Below are 16893 nucleotides of genomic sequence, written 5' to 3' on the forward strand. Positions count from 1 at the left end.
GGAAAGGATAAAAATGGGGGTGAGTTTACCTGCGTATCTGGGGATAAAGCAAGTTTAATTTATTATGTTCTGGTGGATATTTTCTGGGATCCGAATGACCTTAATTTGGATGTGCTTAAGCTAGTAGGATCGGACCATCTACCGGTATTTTTAGAAATTAGATCGAGGAGTGCTCCTCATAGGAGGGATATTTCAAGGGAAAGTCGTATTTATAATAAAAATGTTAGACGTCAGATACCTAGGGAATGATCTACAGAGGAAAAACTTAAATTAAGTGAAGCGTTTTCAGAGGATAATGTAGCTATAAGGCTAAGTGATTTAGAGAAGATAAACAACCAATATAAATTGATAGAAGAGTTCACGGAGATTTTACATGAAATAGCAGGCCCAGTTCTAGGAAATAAAGGAGGTTGTAAGGATATAGAATTTTTTGATTTTTTCAGGAATATAGAATAAAAAAATTAGAACTGATTAAAGAATTGGAAATTTTGAGGGAAGAGGAAAAAGAGGAAAATAGGCTTAGACTAGTAACAAGGTTTAAAAATGTTCGCCGGGAGTATAAACGCCTTTTAAAACAGAAGAAGAGACTGGCTATTCAAAAAGGTAAGGATGAGCTGATCCAGTTTTATGAAAAGAGCGATATGCGGCCTTTCTGGAGAAAGATAAATAAAAAGGGGCCTCCATAGCCCAGCCAAAAGTACCTGACCCGAAAACATGACCGACATACTACAACAACGCGGTTCAGGAAGACTATTCGTTTGACTGCTGGTTCAGCGACGAATTATCAAATACAGAGAATGAGACCAGTCTCCCACTGAAAGAACACGATTATGATCTGATAAAACCCGCATCGAAAGAAGAAATCAAAGAATGCATAAGTGCCATGGAAGGTGGATCAGCACCTGGTAGCGATGGAGTCCGAACAAAGATCTTGAAACAATTCCAACTTCTATTTATGTCCATCTTCTTGGTTATTTTCAACTCAGTTGTGGCTTCTGGAGAATGGCCATCGCCGTGGAAAACATCCTTGATTTTGCCGCTATTCAAAAAGGGAGACCCAGTGGATCACAGTATTTATCGACCGATATCTTTAGTACATAGCAAAATATTAGAAAGAATACTAGATGCTAGATTAGCTCATTGGTTAGAAAACAAAATAGGATTTTGAAGGAGGAGCAGGCAGGATTTCGAGATGCATATAATGCTATTGATAGGGTCTTAGTCCTACAGGCGCTTGTAGAGAAATATGCAAAAGGGAAGAATAGGTTGGACGTTGCATTCTTAGATCTAGAAAAGGCCTTCGACAGTATTGATAGGATTTTCCTGTGCTTAGAACTGTTAAAGGTAGGCTTACCAAGACTTTTCGTTAGGATATTAGCTGATATGTATAGAAAGACATTTGGTATAGCTAAAGTTTTCGGGAAGTGATTATCGCCGTTTGAAATTAGAAAAGGAGTAAAACAGGGTAGAAGTATTTCGCCTAGGTTGTTCACGTTGTATATAAATGATATTATTGACCATTTTAAAAAGGTATGGGCCCCTACGGTGTCACTAGGGAACCTGAAGTTATCTCTGTTGCTTTTTGCTGATGATGCGGTGTTGATAGGCAAGTCACCAGAGGAGCTCCAAATCTTATTGAGTATATTAGATGAATATTTAGATAGAAGGAAACTAGTGTTGAATATCAAAAAGACTGAGATTGTGGTTTTTAGAGGAATTCGTGTGAATAATGATGATCAAAAAGTAGAATTTTATTATAAAGGTGAAAAAGTAAAAGAGAGCGAAAATTTTAAATATTTGGGAGTAACACTGTCAGCAAAAGGAGGATGGAAATGTTATGTAAAAGAGATGATTAAGAGAGGGAAAGCAGTTTCAGCTGCCATTTTACGTAATTCAAGGCTTTCAAGTATAAAAGATCTAAAAATGCATAAATATGTTTTTAATTCTAAAGTTTTACTTACTATCCATTACGGAGCTGAACTCTGGGGGCATGACCTGGCAGCACAATTGGAATCAATTCAGCTGCAACACTTTAAAAGATTAATTGGTCTTCAAGTAACGCCCCACAATCAGGCAATAAAAGGTGACCTAGGAATATTTTCGGTAAGAATGAGTAGATTAGCACAGATGATCCGGTACTGGCTAAAAGTTCTAAGTCTGCCAGAAGATAGGTTAGCAAAAGCAGCTTATGTGGAGATACTAAGGTCGAAATGTAAAAGATCGTGGCCGTATCAAATAAAAAATGTTTTAGATGGATTAGGATTATCCTATACTTGGAATGAGGGGCTAGGACCCACAGATCAGGGTGAGCAGTTTTTGGCTATGATTATAAAAAGAATGAAAGACCAGGAAGTCCAAATGTGGACCCAGGCAGTTAAAACATCTGAAACATTGAAGTTGTATTCCCAAGTAAAAGAGATATTTGGATTTGAATATTATTTTAAACTAGGATTACCGGAGGAGACTTTGAGGACTTGGTTTCGGATCCGAGCGAATTGCCTGCCACTAAAAAATAGAAAAAGAGTTTATGAAACAAAAAGGGTGGCCCAGATGCAGATGCGGATTACTCTTGCCCCAGATGTAACCTAGGTATTGAGGATGTGGCCCATATTCTCGCCGAGTGCCAGCAACTTTCTATTTTATTGCTAAATTGTGTTGAGGGCGGTAACTTGGAGTTCCCGGGGATCCTGAAAACGACTGTAAAAAGGACAATCAGGCAGTTATGTAAATGAAGGGTTGACATCAATGAGTGAAATTTGATATTTATGTTATTTTTCTTGGGGAATGTAATTAAGAATACTGTTCTGTATGGCCTGTTTTTTTGTTTTTTTTTTAATAATAATAAATTATTATTTTTATTATTATTATTATATTTCATGGAAGTTCAATTTAAACCCAAATAGAGAAAAAAACACATTATATTGGAAAAGATGGGCAGGACAAGGATGCCACCTATCGCATCCACTTAGGAAAGTAGTAGTAGCACTAACAACTCACTGCAGTACCAAGCCACCTGAGGCTAACGCAGCTACGCACGCTCTTCCTTCATGCTTCCTTCCTTCATTTCCCTTACATCTTTCCTTACGACATCCTGCCACACACTTCGAGGAAGACCTGTTTTTCGTTTGCCCTAGACCGTTGGCAGACAAGGACAATCTTTTGCAATATGTCACCCTTCATCCGCAGATTGTGTCCTAGCCATCTCATCCTTACTCTCATTATAGCCCCTGAATACGGCATTGAACCAAATTTTTTGCACAACTTACTACTTGAGGTACGCTCTGTCAGTCGGGTATCCAAATAAGTCTGTAGGCAATTGCTCTGGAAAACATCTAGTGTCTCCTCCTTTTTTTAGGAGCACCCACGCTTCAGAGCCATACTTGAACACTTGTCATCGCTGTAGCTTCCAATATTCTAATCTTGGGTCGCAGACTTATCTTCCTATCCTTCCAAACTTTTTCAGTTTCAACTGTTTTCCGACGCCCTGGGTCTGGGCTATTCTACTTTTAACATCTTCACTGCACCCACCGTCTTTACTAATAATTTTATCCAAATAAGTGAATCTGTCCACTTGATCGATCTTCTTGTTACCCAACATCATCTCTTCACCTTCACTTATTCCTAGTCTTAGCAACTCTGTCTTCTTAACATTAATTTGCAAACCTATTCTTGCACCCTGAACTCACAAAACCTGCAGTTTTATAAGTTGATTCATTTTGCTAACATTTTTATCTAAGATGTTTAAATCATCAGCATAATTTAAGTATAGGAGAGTTTTATTTCCCCATTTAATTCTCCCATTGCCTTTGATGTGCTCCTTAAAACAAAGTCCATCAAAATTATCCATATAAATGGGGCTGCTAACGCCCGATTTAATACGAAACCAGCTACTAACTTCATTTCCTACCTTAACCACAGCAGTGTTATTCTCGTACATAGCACCGATCACTTTAATATATTTATCTAGTATCCCATACAAGTAGAGGACCTTCGTTAAAGCTCTTCTATCAACTGAATCAAACGCTTGCTCGTAATGTATAAAAAGGAGGACTAAAGGTGTTTGATGACTCAGGTACTTCTCAATTATTAATCTAAGAGTGAAAATTTGGTCTACACCATCTTATTGATTTTTAGCTTTTAAGCTCAAATTAGTAATGTTTCAAGATTTCATTTAATATTTCGTAATAATTCATTTTAACCCAAATTTAGTCGAAAAAAATAAGGAAAAAGCCATAAAAATGATTATATTAGAAAAGAAAAAAGATATATTAGAAAGAGCAGCACAAGGATGCCATCTACTACAACCTCTTAGGGAGCGTCAATAGACCCAATTACTAAGTAAGCTACTGTTCACACAGACAGGTGCCGTGTGAAAAAGGCAATGCGACGCGTTTTCTGCACTGCATCCCCGCAGCGGTGAAACGACAGACCGTTCACACCAAAAGTTGCACTTCTTAGCTATCTCATTATGGTTCTATATCCCAAATTTACCAGGATCTTTGCAATTGGTCACTTTTCTGCATCTGCGTCAATAAATTCAATTTTTTAAACAAGTTTGCCCTGCGTGATACCTGACATAAGATATTGCATCTTCCCCATGACTGTTGCCCAACGAGAATTTACAGTCTAGATCTAAACAGCCTAGGCTGGCCTATTAGAGTAAAGTTACCAAATCAACATTTGCATTTGTCAAAAAAAAAGGTGGGAACACGGAATAGTAGAACAGATATTTCCCCCATCCCTTTTAGTGGATTGCGAGCTTTGGTTACACTTTGGTGGATAGCTTGCTGTTGTAACAGTCCAGTATACTGTTCACCAAATCCTATCGGGCAAATTCATCTGTTTCGGACTTCCCCCCAAGCCTTCAGAATTAAATAGGATCGTTTATGCTTAATATTTAATGAAATTTAAAAGCTGAAATCTGCCTCCAAGTTCATTTCTCCTACAATCCGCAAGCGGTTTAACCCATGCGCTGGATTTTTTCAACGCATGCGTCTTGCGGAAAACCGCAAGGATGAGTGGCAAGAGACGCATGCATTCCTCCGCAAAATGGAATCCACAGCGGGTTTCCGCAGATCCATTCTCTGGGTGAATAGTAGGTAAGACTGCATTTTTATACATAATAATCACAGCAAATGTCGAATGCACACCGAAAACTATAGAAACATCTGGGCTTAAGAGTAGTCACTACTGTCAGGTGACGCCTAGTATTTGCTGCTTAGAATAAAAAACCGAATACAAAAGTAGTGGCTGGACAATTGAAAAAACGTCTGACACAGCTGCAGAAACACACGTCCCGCCAGAAGTAGACTATGCCTAAGTTGAAGAGTAGTCGCTATTTTAGGGTGATACTCAGGATTTGCTGCTTAGAATAAAATCCTATTCAAAATTTGAGGCTGTGGCCATTGAAAAAGTAGAAAAAAACAGCTACAAAAACGCACTTCCTAACTTAGACAGATCAGAGCTGAATATGAAAGTAGTTGTTATTGTCAGAATACATTTAGTATTTTCTGTTTAAAATAGAAACAGAATGAACGGTTTGCGGGTGGAGCAACACCAAAACCGCCCGAAACAACTGCAGATACACGACCAGTGCTTCAACTATTCGTGAATTTTTCAGAGTTTTCCATACTGTCCCTAAACGAAAGCTGGTTTCTCCAACTTCCCCCAAAAAATTAACGTCCGTAAATGAAAGAACGTTATTGTGAAATATAAACCGCTAAGTTTGGTTAACGTATATTTTAAGAGAGATTTCAGAGGGCCCAATTTTCTTTAAGGCTATTTCGGAAAAAAACACCAAAAAAAGTCTGGGGTATTGGAAGTACAATACATAAGTCAAGCTGCAAGACATAAATTTATAAGGGAGCAAAAAACTGAAACATGTAGGTCTTGATTAAGTTTATGTTTACCTTCAAATCTGGGAAACACAGTCTTGGTATCAACAAATTCCTTTTGCTGCTGTTTCTGCAGGTACGAAAAGGAGAAATAATGAATTTCAGCAAATCTGAAAACCCTTAGAATCACGAAAATCAAAAAAATGATCTGGAAGACAATTTAGAGTCTAAATTATCCTACAGTTCATTCTTTGATAAGTTTTGACATAATGCAAATCGTTAAAAGTGGTCTAAAATTTAAACTAATCGATCCATTGCATTCAACCTTGGTTGGCACAAAAGAAACTTTTACAAAACTGCTGCCTTTTATATCTTTTCGGAACTATCACCGAACACCGGAAACCGTAAAGCCTTCTGATTGGCCAGCTGAAAACTATGGAAATTTCTCACCAATCAAATGCATTCAAACTAGGCTGGCACAAAAGAAACTTTTACAAAATTGCTACCTTTTATTTGTTTCTGGAACTATCACCGGGAACCGTAAAGTCTTCTGATTGGTCAGCTAAAAACTATGGAAATTTCTCACTAATCAAATGGCTCTACGGTCTTCAGTGATGATCCCCCCCCCGCAAAAAAAAGAAGCTGACATCAACCAGGATATGAAAATATTATATTTATTACTGTAGTTTCTTTATTTTAAATATAATAACAAAGGAACTTCTAACTAAACAGAATTATACCGCTGTTTTTTTTTCTTTAATTTATTTTGCTTTTTCAGGGTTGAATTTCACAGATAAGAATTTTAATTGTCTAATCAAAATTCAACACCCCTCTTCATTATCCATTTCACAAAACAAAAAGCCCAAGAAATCGGAGTTTTCACCCCTTAAATCTTTAAATAAAAGAAAACGAAGATAAGTCATGAATGGAGAATGCTAAACAACCAAGAGGCGGAGATGGGTTTTAAGTTTACTCAATTTGTTTTTCCGAATCATTTCATTGATTCGGAATGAATTAGCAGTAAAGCGCGAAACAATGTTTAGGGCTACCATTGAAGCATTCATGTGAACAAAAGAAAAAAAAGACAAAACAAAATAAACAAGAAGTTGAGTCAGGATTAAAATGAAAAAGAAATACAAGAGGAATTTTACGATTATCCCTACTAAATACATTACTGCTGACAACTTATCGTAGCATCAAGCTGTCTGAGGCCAAGATAGCTTCCTACACTTTTTCTCCACTATATCTTCACTCTTTAATCTCTTCATTCAAGTTCCCAGTTCCTTTAATCTTAATTTTTCCAACTTTTCTTTGTGACCTTTTCCACCACATTCGATGAAGTCTTGGTTTCAGTTGGGTTGCGCCGTACTTCTGGAAAACACGATATTTGGCAACCTACCCCAAATCTTTCCTAAGATTTTCTTATGTAGTCTCCTCATAATATGTGGGAAGGCGCTGCTTTTTGTTAGACCCCTCCTGTTTGTTGTTTGCCCCCCCCCCCCCGCTAGACTCCAAAGAAGCACGTTTTTGGGCAACTTACTCATAAATATACCCTACTAAACACAGTGTAGGTTTCCCACTCTTAGATTTACAAAATAAAATACAAGGGAAGTAGTACGGTTATCCCCAGCTAAACGAATTAGGTAAAGGTGTTCACATTGAAGCGGCAAAGATGATACGAAATATTTTCCGAGATCAAGAGGTGCAGGTTTGGAAGTATGAACGAAGCCTCTCCGATTCCCTGCGTCTCTAGACGGTGGTAAAGGAGACACAGGGTAAAGGGGTACCGTATTTTTTTGACGTGAAATTAAGAATGGAGGAGTTAAATTATATTATCGAATTGAAGACAAATAGTATATCACTTGGGGCAAGACGAAAATATTTAAAGACGAAACAGGGGCAGGATGGCCCTTACTTTTACCCTATGTGTGGAGACATGGACGAGAGTGCGAGTCATGCGCTGTTTGAGTGTGAGAAACAGAGTGAGCCTCAAAAGGGAGTGCAGAGACAGTATAGGTTTAATGGAAGATGGCTGGTGAGTACAGTGAGGGATGAGTGTTTTGTAAATGTTGAAAATTTAGAACGATTTTTCGGGCGGGCAGTAGAAAATAGAAATAGACTTCGGTAACTTGTGCAATGTTTTAGTTTAAGAGCAATACAAATTATTATAATGCTACTACTGCCAACATATCAAAGCACAGAAAGCAGACAGACTCCTCCTTTATCACCTTCTTATCAGGGAGTCACTCTTTACTCAGTCCCCTCAAGCCATAGTAATATTTTCCTATAACCGCTAGTCACTTAATTCTCGGATATGCACACCGTTTCGACCCTTCCTAGTATTCGTTTGACAACGCTAGATTCACGGTTTTTAACGAACTCAACCCTGCTAAATATATGGCAGTTTTACCATTCTCGTTTTAACAATTAAAATACAAGAGAAGCAGTAGGATTATCAAACAGTTCGTGGTAACGAACTGTAAGTAAGGAGCGACCTGGCTCAATGGTAACCGAAACTCTAGAAAACGGAATTTTGATACCAATAGATACATCAAAAGAATCAGATTTTAATGTTGATTTCAAATATAAAAGTTTCATCAAGTTTAGTCTTACCTATCAAAAGTTACGCGCCTGAGAAAATTTGGCTGATTTTAGAAAAAAGGGGGAAAGACCCCCTAAAAGTTATAGAACCTTAATGAAAATCACACCATCATATTCAGCATTTCAGAGAACCCTACTGTAGAGTTTTCAAGCACCTATCTTCAAAAATGTGGAATTTTGCATTTTTTTTTGCCAGAAGAAAGATCACGGATGCGTTTTTTTTTTTTTTTTTTTTTTTTTTTTTTTTTTTTTTTTTTTCCAGGGGTGATCTTATTGACCCAGTTGTCCTAGAATATCGTGGGATAGCTCATTGGAACGGAAATTAAAAGTTCTAGTGCCCTTTTTAAGAGACCAAAAAAATGGAGGGCAACTAGGCACCCTCCCACGCTCATTTTTTCCAGCATTGTCGAAAATATGATAACTATGTCTTTTAGGATGACTTAATCCCCCGAAGTCCCCGGTGAGAGGGCTGAAAGGTATGAACTTTACCCAATGTTAACATATAGTATTGGTTATTGGGAAGTATACAGACGTTTTCAGGGGGGATTTTTTCTGGTAGGTGGGGGGTGGGTCAAGGGTTATATGGGAGGATCTTTCCATGAAGGAAGTTTTCATGGGGAAGGGAAATTGCTATGAAGGGGGCGCCGGATTTCCCATCATTATTAAAGAAAAAGATCAGAAATTAAATTGAAAAAAACAAGTTTTTCAACTGAAAGTAAGGAGGAACATGAAAACTTAAAACGAACAGAAAATATTACGTATATGATTGGGTTCACTCCCTAGTCAATACCTCGCTCTTTAAGCCAAAGATTATTTAGTACTTTCATAAGAGCTATTTATTCTAATTAACGGCCTTTGTGATTAAGAGGTCATTTTTAAAGAATTGGGACAAAATTCCAACTTTAGCTTAAAGAGCAAGGTATTGACTAGGGGCAAACCCCCTAATATGCGTATTAAAAATCTATGAATATAGAAATTCGTTACGTAAGTTAATTCGTAAGTTACGTATATTTATTACTTATAAAAACGTTCGTAAATAAAATTAAACAAGTTTCGAGAAAGCCATTTAACTCAATAAAAGTAAAATTAATATGCAAATTTTTTTTATTATTCATGTACGGTGAGCCAAAATAAAAACCTGCATTAATTCAAAAACGTTAAAAAATTAAATAAAAAAAAAACAAGTTTTTTTAACTGAAAGTAAGGAACGACGTTAAAACTTAAAACGAACAGAAATTATCCGATATATGAAAGGGGCTGTCCTCTCCTGAACGCCTCGCTCTTTACGCTAAAGCTTGACTTTCTCACAACTCTATTTTTTTAAACAATAAAAAACTTTAGCGTAAAGAGCGAGGCGTTGAGGAGGGGACAGCCCCTTTCATATATAGGATAATTTCTGTTCACTTTAAGTTTTAACGTCGTTCCTTACTTTCAGTTAAAAAAAAAATTGTTTTTTTTTATTTAATTCCTAACTAAAAATACTACTATAAACATGTTGCGACAGAACAAGTACACACGCTCTTTTCCATTTGTTCAGGGTTCATTTTTACTCACACCCATCACATTATTATTATTATTTGTCCTCGCAACATTCAGGATGTCCTACATTTAGTTTGGCCCCTGGAGGATGCATCGAAAGCACAATATTTGGTGCTCTATTGGTACCTCCCATATGTACAAATAACTCAAAATAATTCGAAATCATCGCCTGAATTCCAAATTATTGCCCGAATTCAAAATTATGAGCCTGAATTCGAAATCATTGAGTAATTATATTTCCTTCCATTTCAACAAAGAGAAGTTTGCAGACAAACATACGAAAAATCTTTTGCCATTTTTTTGAAAGGATGTACTTATAAATATTCAGTGTGTTAATACTAGAGGAAAATTCTCCCCAATGTTGTCAAAACCAAAAAAGGAAAGAATACTTCAAATGCTTCAAAAGAAGATAAGACAAAAACTCTGGCAATAAATTACACTAATCAAACATCAGCACCCCTCCGCATTATCCACTTCATACTGCACTGAAACCATAAAGCCCAGGAAATCAGAGTTTTTTCTACTATCTCCAAATAAAAGAAAATGAAGAAAAGCCATGAAAGGAGAGAACTAAACAACCAAGAGTGGGAGACAGGGTCTTTGTTTCGCACCATTCAATTCATTGATTCTGAATGAATTAGCAATAAAGCGCAAAATAATGCTTAGAGATACCATTGATTCAGTCAAAAGGACTGGAAATAATTCGACTCCAGATGTAAAATCAATTAAACACAATAGAAGCTATGGCTGCATCAGCTTAAATAATAATGATCAGACATAATAGTAGGGAAGCAACGAAAAATAAATGTTCCAAAATATACAATTAAAATAAGAAAAATTATTCAAATAAGAAAAATACGGCCAAAAAGATAAAAAAAAAACTGAAGTGAAAGCTTCTTTTGGCTGTTTAATCGTCCAAAATTTGAATGTCTGATTAGTTTTAATTTCTCAATGAAATAGATAGCGTTGAATAAGGGTTAGATATATATTTGCATAGGGCAGGGGCCACAGGCCAGTGGAATTCTTCAATTCGAATTGAGCAAGGGTCAGGGGTTCGAGTCTTGGTGTCACCGGTTATTTGGTTTGGAACGGGGGTCAATGGCGTGACCCTGTAAGCTCACACCAGTCGACCCAGCTCTGAATGGGTACCTGGTGAAGTCTGGGGGGAAAACACGGTATGTGTTGTATGATTTGCCTCCAACCATGGTTTGCACTCCCGACAAAAGACATCGAATCAGGAGATCAGTACCTGCACAACGCAGACCTTTGGTCAGCATACGGAAAAGTAGTTTTTTTTTATTTGAATGTTATTTATTTATTACACTTTGATTTGTTAAGGACATAGTGCTACGTCTGCGCGTGGGAGGAGATGTAAAAATTCTGAAAATCTTAGCAGGAATTTTCAAAAAATTCCTATAATTTAAAATGATTTACTCTCTTCTTACGAAAGGCGGAGACCTTCTAGTGGCTTAAGAGTTCGACAAACGAAGTGAATGCTCTGTTGGCAACAGTAATTCAAAAGTCCTATGAGAAAAATATTGTCAATTTGACGGCTAAATAAAGGAGCAGAAACTAAAAACTATAAATAACATAAATAACAGAAAGCGATTGCAAATCAATAAGATATTGCAAAATACCCAAGTAAAGGCTCTTGGAATAATGCCGTCTAGAGCGAATTTAATATATCGATTGATTAATAAAGTTAATAAATTCCTAATATCTGATAAAGTCAACTGAATATTAAGTTGATTTTTTTCAAAATAAATTTAATTTAACAAAGTCAATAAAGTCAAATCACCACCAGCCTTTTTTTCTAATAGTGCAAACACAAAAAAAGCAGAGGGGCTGCTTCTAAAAACCACAGCAGCGGGACTGCTGTTCCTCAATAAGATTTCGCCCATTTTTCTGACTTAAAATTTCACGCAGGAATACAGAAGAACAAATCAGCTTTTGAATACGCAGTGTTACCTGGCTGTACTTTCTAACAAACCCTTAAGGGGATTCAATAGCTTAGAATCATTTTGCGAGCATCAGTGTCAGCTGACCGTCTAAAAAACAAAGGACCCATTAGGGAATTATCTAAGGGGACTAGCCGTCATCGAAATCTATTGGGACTATGTACTTTGTCTGAAAATACGATGGAACTTTATGTTATTTGAGTCGAGAAGGTTTTCAATTAAAGCAGGTAGCGGGTAGCACTGCAAGGAACTCCCAAAGCTGCAAAATTGCTCAAATGATATCTCTTTTGAATCGATTTTTAGCGTTTTCCTAAAAGGCATGTAGAAAATTTTCAGGGGCTGACTTTTTTAAACTATAAAACAAAATTCTATTCCATTTAATCGAGACAACAAAACTCACACTTTCTAGAGATGCACATTTGATTAAAACTGGATACCTCTATCTCTGGTGCAAAACAGGAAGTTGAATGGTTTTTCTAAGATTTCTGGGAACGGCGCTTGGCTTAACAATTAATGAAAGATTATATTTTCTTTATCTTAAACTAGAATCTCGCTAGCTTTTCGGACTGTTGACACATTTTGAATCTCAGCTTTGGGAGTTCCTCGTATTGTTGGGAAAATTCGCTGATCAACCGATTATTTAAGTTGGAGGTTTTCTATGAATATTAGAACAGTTTGTAAATAAATAATTAGAAAAACAAATTATGCAAAGAAAAGAAAAACCTTATTCAAAACAAAAATTTAAATTAGAAACTTTCGTTTCTAAATTTAAGCATGGAAGAAGCATTCCGCCGACCAAGCTGGAGCTATCTCAAAACTGGTTTCCGTTTTAATTTAGGCGACCGCCAATATGGTTTCCGCCGAAAGCGTTCAACACTTAAATACTTAATGACCCAACACCAGGAGTGGAAAGAATTTCTAGAAGGGTACGACATCAGGTTATTGCCATCTGACATTGCCAAAGCTTTCGACAGAGTATGGTATCGTGGCCTAATAAAGAAACCTTACGCGTTTGGTATTAGAGGACGTCCGTTAAGATCGAGTAAGAGCTTTCTATCTGAGCGTTCACTGCAGGTTATTGGTGAAGGACTCGCTTCTGTCCAATATCCAATAAAGGCAGTCGTATCCCAGGGTAATATATTGGAACCTAAGCTTTTCATTCTGTAAATAAATGACATGGGAGACCTTGCGAGCCCTCTGCACCACTTTGCTGATAAAATGACGACATATGCTGTCATCCCAAAACACAAAAACCCATCCAAGCCCCCCTGCCCTTACAGACAGATCTTTCGGGAACTGAAAAGCGGTCCGATGCCTGGATGGTCAGCTTCAATACATCAAAAACAAAGATAATCTCCCGATCAAAAGTGCCGCGCATACACTCTAACTTGCATCTTTATGAACAAATCTATAAAGAAAGTTGACGAGTTTCGTTTCCTCTGAATCCACTTGTCGTCAGATCTCCCTTGAAAAACTTACCTCGATCAGATTAGAAATACCTCCGCAAGCAATCTGGGAGCCACTCCTCGCTGCAAAAACCTTCACCTGCTCAGCACGATCATCCCACTTTACTGTGATGCAAGTTTTGCATCACACCAATCGCCGAGAATGGATGCCCGCTGTAAGCTGGTGGTCCAAAAACGTTAATGACACTATTCCAAAAGATCCAAAATAGGGCAGAATCAATCGTTCCCCACGATTCCTCCAGTCTGTTAGAGTTTGAGAAGTTTGATGTAGGTGGCTGGTGGCTGTTTTCTACAAGTAGATTAATTAATCACCTTCTCTAGAGCTTTCCCGTATTGTACCCCTCATAGCTCACAGGGGCGGATCTAGGATTTTTTCTAGGGGGGGGGCAAAATAGGTTGATGCGATAACAACAATTAGGGGGGGCGCAAAATAGGTTGATCCGATAACTTGCGTTAAGAGCAAGTTTAATTAACGCAAACTAGAGTTAATTAAGTAAATTACACTACTTTAGAATACGATAGAGGGGGCGCACGCCCCCTCGTCCCCCTGGATCCACCACTGATAGTTCAACCGGCAAGACAGACGCAAACGCACGCAGCTTTATCCGTTGATCTTGAGGTTGGCACACCGAAATCCGAGTATTTGCAGAACAGCTTCATTCGACGACAGCTTCAATTTCCATTTGGATCTTCCTCCTTATCACTAAAAGTGATAAGGAGGTATCACTAATAATAGTGATAAGTGATATAATAGTGGAGGTATCACTATAAATAGTGATAAGTGATATCACTAAAAGTGATAAAAGTGATAAAATTTGAACTTCCTCCATATCTCTTTCAAAGACTCTTTCAGAAGATGGTTTAACAGTCATCTAAATCTCGATAAAAGATTAGAGGCGAATCAAATATTTAATTATGCTTGGCACCATGAATTTAGGAATATAAAGAGAAAAAAAATAACTTAAATGCTCCTTGTAATTTTTGTTCCGTTTTCAGTTTCATCTATTCATCCATAGTAGCATCTCTTCTGTATACATTTTACGTGATTATTCATTTGAATTTCGCCTTGTTGTAGGTTTTATTTATTTATTCATAAACATTTATGTGCGTTCTATATTTGGGCCATTATGTGAATTCATTTCTACTCGCCTCTTGATTTTTTCTAATCTTTTTTTATAATTTTTTTTTAAATTAATTTTAGCTAGAAACCATATTTCTGTCAGACTAAACTTTGATCTTTCTAATTTTAGGTCTTTTCTATATTAAAAAAAAAAAAAATTATAAAAGCAGCAGCAACTCAGTTTCACAAATTTATTAGTACGAATAAGTAAGAGGCAATTTGTGTTCGAACTTTCTAATACTATATTGCTAGGATTTGTGGGTGTTTTTTTTTTTTTTTTTTATAATTTCTCAGTTCATTTCAATTTAATCAAAAAATCGAATATACAAGAAAATATGTCTAGTTCCATAATTACGTTTTGAGATTGTTGTTTCTATGTAATAAGTTTTGCAATGAAACTTGGCGAAATTTGATTATTTGTGTCTTTATAAGACACAATGACAAGTTTTGAAATTGAAGCAAAATTACAAACATTAAACTTGGAACTCCTAGGGAATGACAACAGTATTATGATATCTCCTAAGAGGCAAAATAACCCCTCCTCCGCGTTGTCAAATACTAGCAAGAAACTAAGAATAAATTAAAGATAGAATTACAATTAACTTGACTAAAAATAAATTGAAAATTAGCTAAGTGTAATTAAAAGTTGAGAAGTAACAAGAATAATTGAAAATTAAATTTGCTTCAAAACATTTATTTTTTGAAATTAAGAAAAAAAGATTCCGGCTTAATTAAACAAAAAGAGGTGAAAAATTTAACCTTTAACTTTATCTTAGTTGTGTTAAAATTACGGTAAATTCCTAGGGAATGACAACAATATTATATCTCCTGAGGCAAAATACCCCCTCCTCCACGTTGCCACATACTAGCAAGAAACTAAGAATAAATTAAAGATAGAATTACAATAAAATTGACTAAAATTAAACTAAAAACTAGCTAAATTTGATTAAAAGTTGAGAATTAACAAGAATAATCAAAAAAGTAAATTTTCTTCCAAAAATTTATCTCAAACTGCAGAGTCAAGCTGATATTAGGAAATAAAGATTCAAGTTCACTTAAAACAAATGGTAAAACATATAACTTAGTTAACCCTTAATTTTATCTCAGTTGTGGTAAAACTACGGTAATAAAACGGTAAAACATAAATAATTAAAATGGCAAGCGTTATTCCTGGAACCAATGCTCTGGCAACTCAGAAGAGATGAAATACCGCCCCACGCCCCTGCCACGAAAAACATAAAAATTATTGAAAAAATAAATAATAAGACTTTTACACATCGATAAGTTGGACATAAGGCCAGGTGCCTTTGAGCGTTTAGTTCAAAAAGGGTTTTAAGTCGTTTTTTTTTATTAAAATATTTGGATATAATTATTGTAATGGTTAATTGATTAATGATTAATTAAATGTCATGCCAGGTTGTAAAATCAAAGCTAAAACCAGAAACATAGAGCTTATGCCAATTCCAATTATATTCTAGGCTCTTTGTTAATTTCATTGCAGGAAAAATTCCCCTTTTATTATGTTTATGATGGGGAGTCGCAAACTATCCACTGCCTGGTGAGCGGCGTACATCCCAGAGCGCCACGTGTATTACACAATTCCACCCTGTGTGGTCAAGTCCGCCACAGCTGGCACAATCCCCACAACGCTTGGCATAGTTCAACCACGCTTGGCACGCACCGCTTGATGTGCATGATTTCTCAAAACCGGTGACCCCTCGGTTTAAAATTTATATTCAGGCTTAGGAAGATTTGTTGTTGTTTTTTAGACTAGCACATTTGCAAATTCTAGCAATCTTTAAGTCCCGTTTGAGAAATTAAACATTAATTAAAGGGTGTTTTATTAAATATTGACAATTTTGTATACTATATCAATTAAACAGTTAATTTCCATTATTTAAAGCGACATAAATTCAATTCTATTTTAGAAGTTAAATTTTTTTTTATCCTTAGAACTCGCATCTAAGATCCTCTTTTTTCATTGCTTATACTTTTAAGGTTTCCTTGGCCCAGTTGTCCTAGGTTGAGAACACCAGAGTGGGGGCGGGGGAAAAGTTAGAGTGGAGTAACAACCTTAAGAAATTCCTCGAACAGGCTGGATTCCAATAAACGTTGTCCCAGCACTGGCCATTAGCTGTACATAAGGGAGGCTAAAGACAGTGCTCTAAAATGGTATAGGCCAATGGTGGCATCTAATGGAATGGAGGGTTCAGCAATTCATACAGTGTAAAAGTTTTATATATTTTTTGCCCAAACACAAGAACAGAGAAAACACATATTTTTTGCCCAAACACAAGAACAGAGAAAACACATATTTTTTGCCCAAACACAAGAACAGAGAAAACACATATTTTTTGCCCAAACACAAGAACAGA

The 16893-nt window shown here is 36.4% G+C and overlaps 1 protein-coding gene across 1 annotated transcript in view; it reads right to left on the reverse strand.

The window, feature by feature from the left end:
- Positions 1-16893, reverse strand: part of LOC148948300 (zinc transporter ZIP1-like) — a 160875-nt gene that overhangs the window by 27058 nt on the left and 116924 nt on the right. The gene's annotated exons all lie outside the window — the stretch shown is intronic.

This window comes from Artemia sp. Qi Xiang Cuo, chromosome 9 (genome assembly GCF_049724085.1).
Source record: "Artemia sp. Qi Xiang Cuo chromosome 9, ASM4972408v1, whole genome shotgun sequence".
Taxonomy (NCBI): Eukaryota; Metazoa; Arthropoda; class Branchiopoda; order Anostraca; family Artemiidae; genus Artemia; species Artemia sp. Qi Xiang Cuo.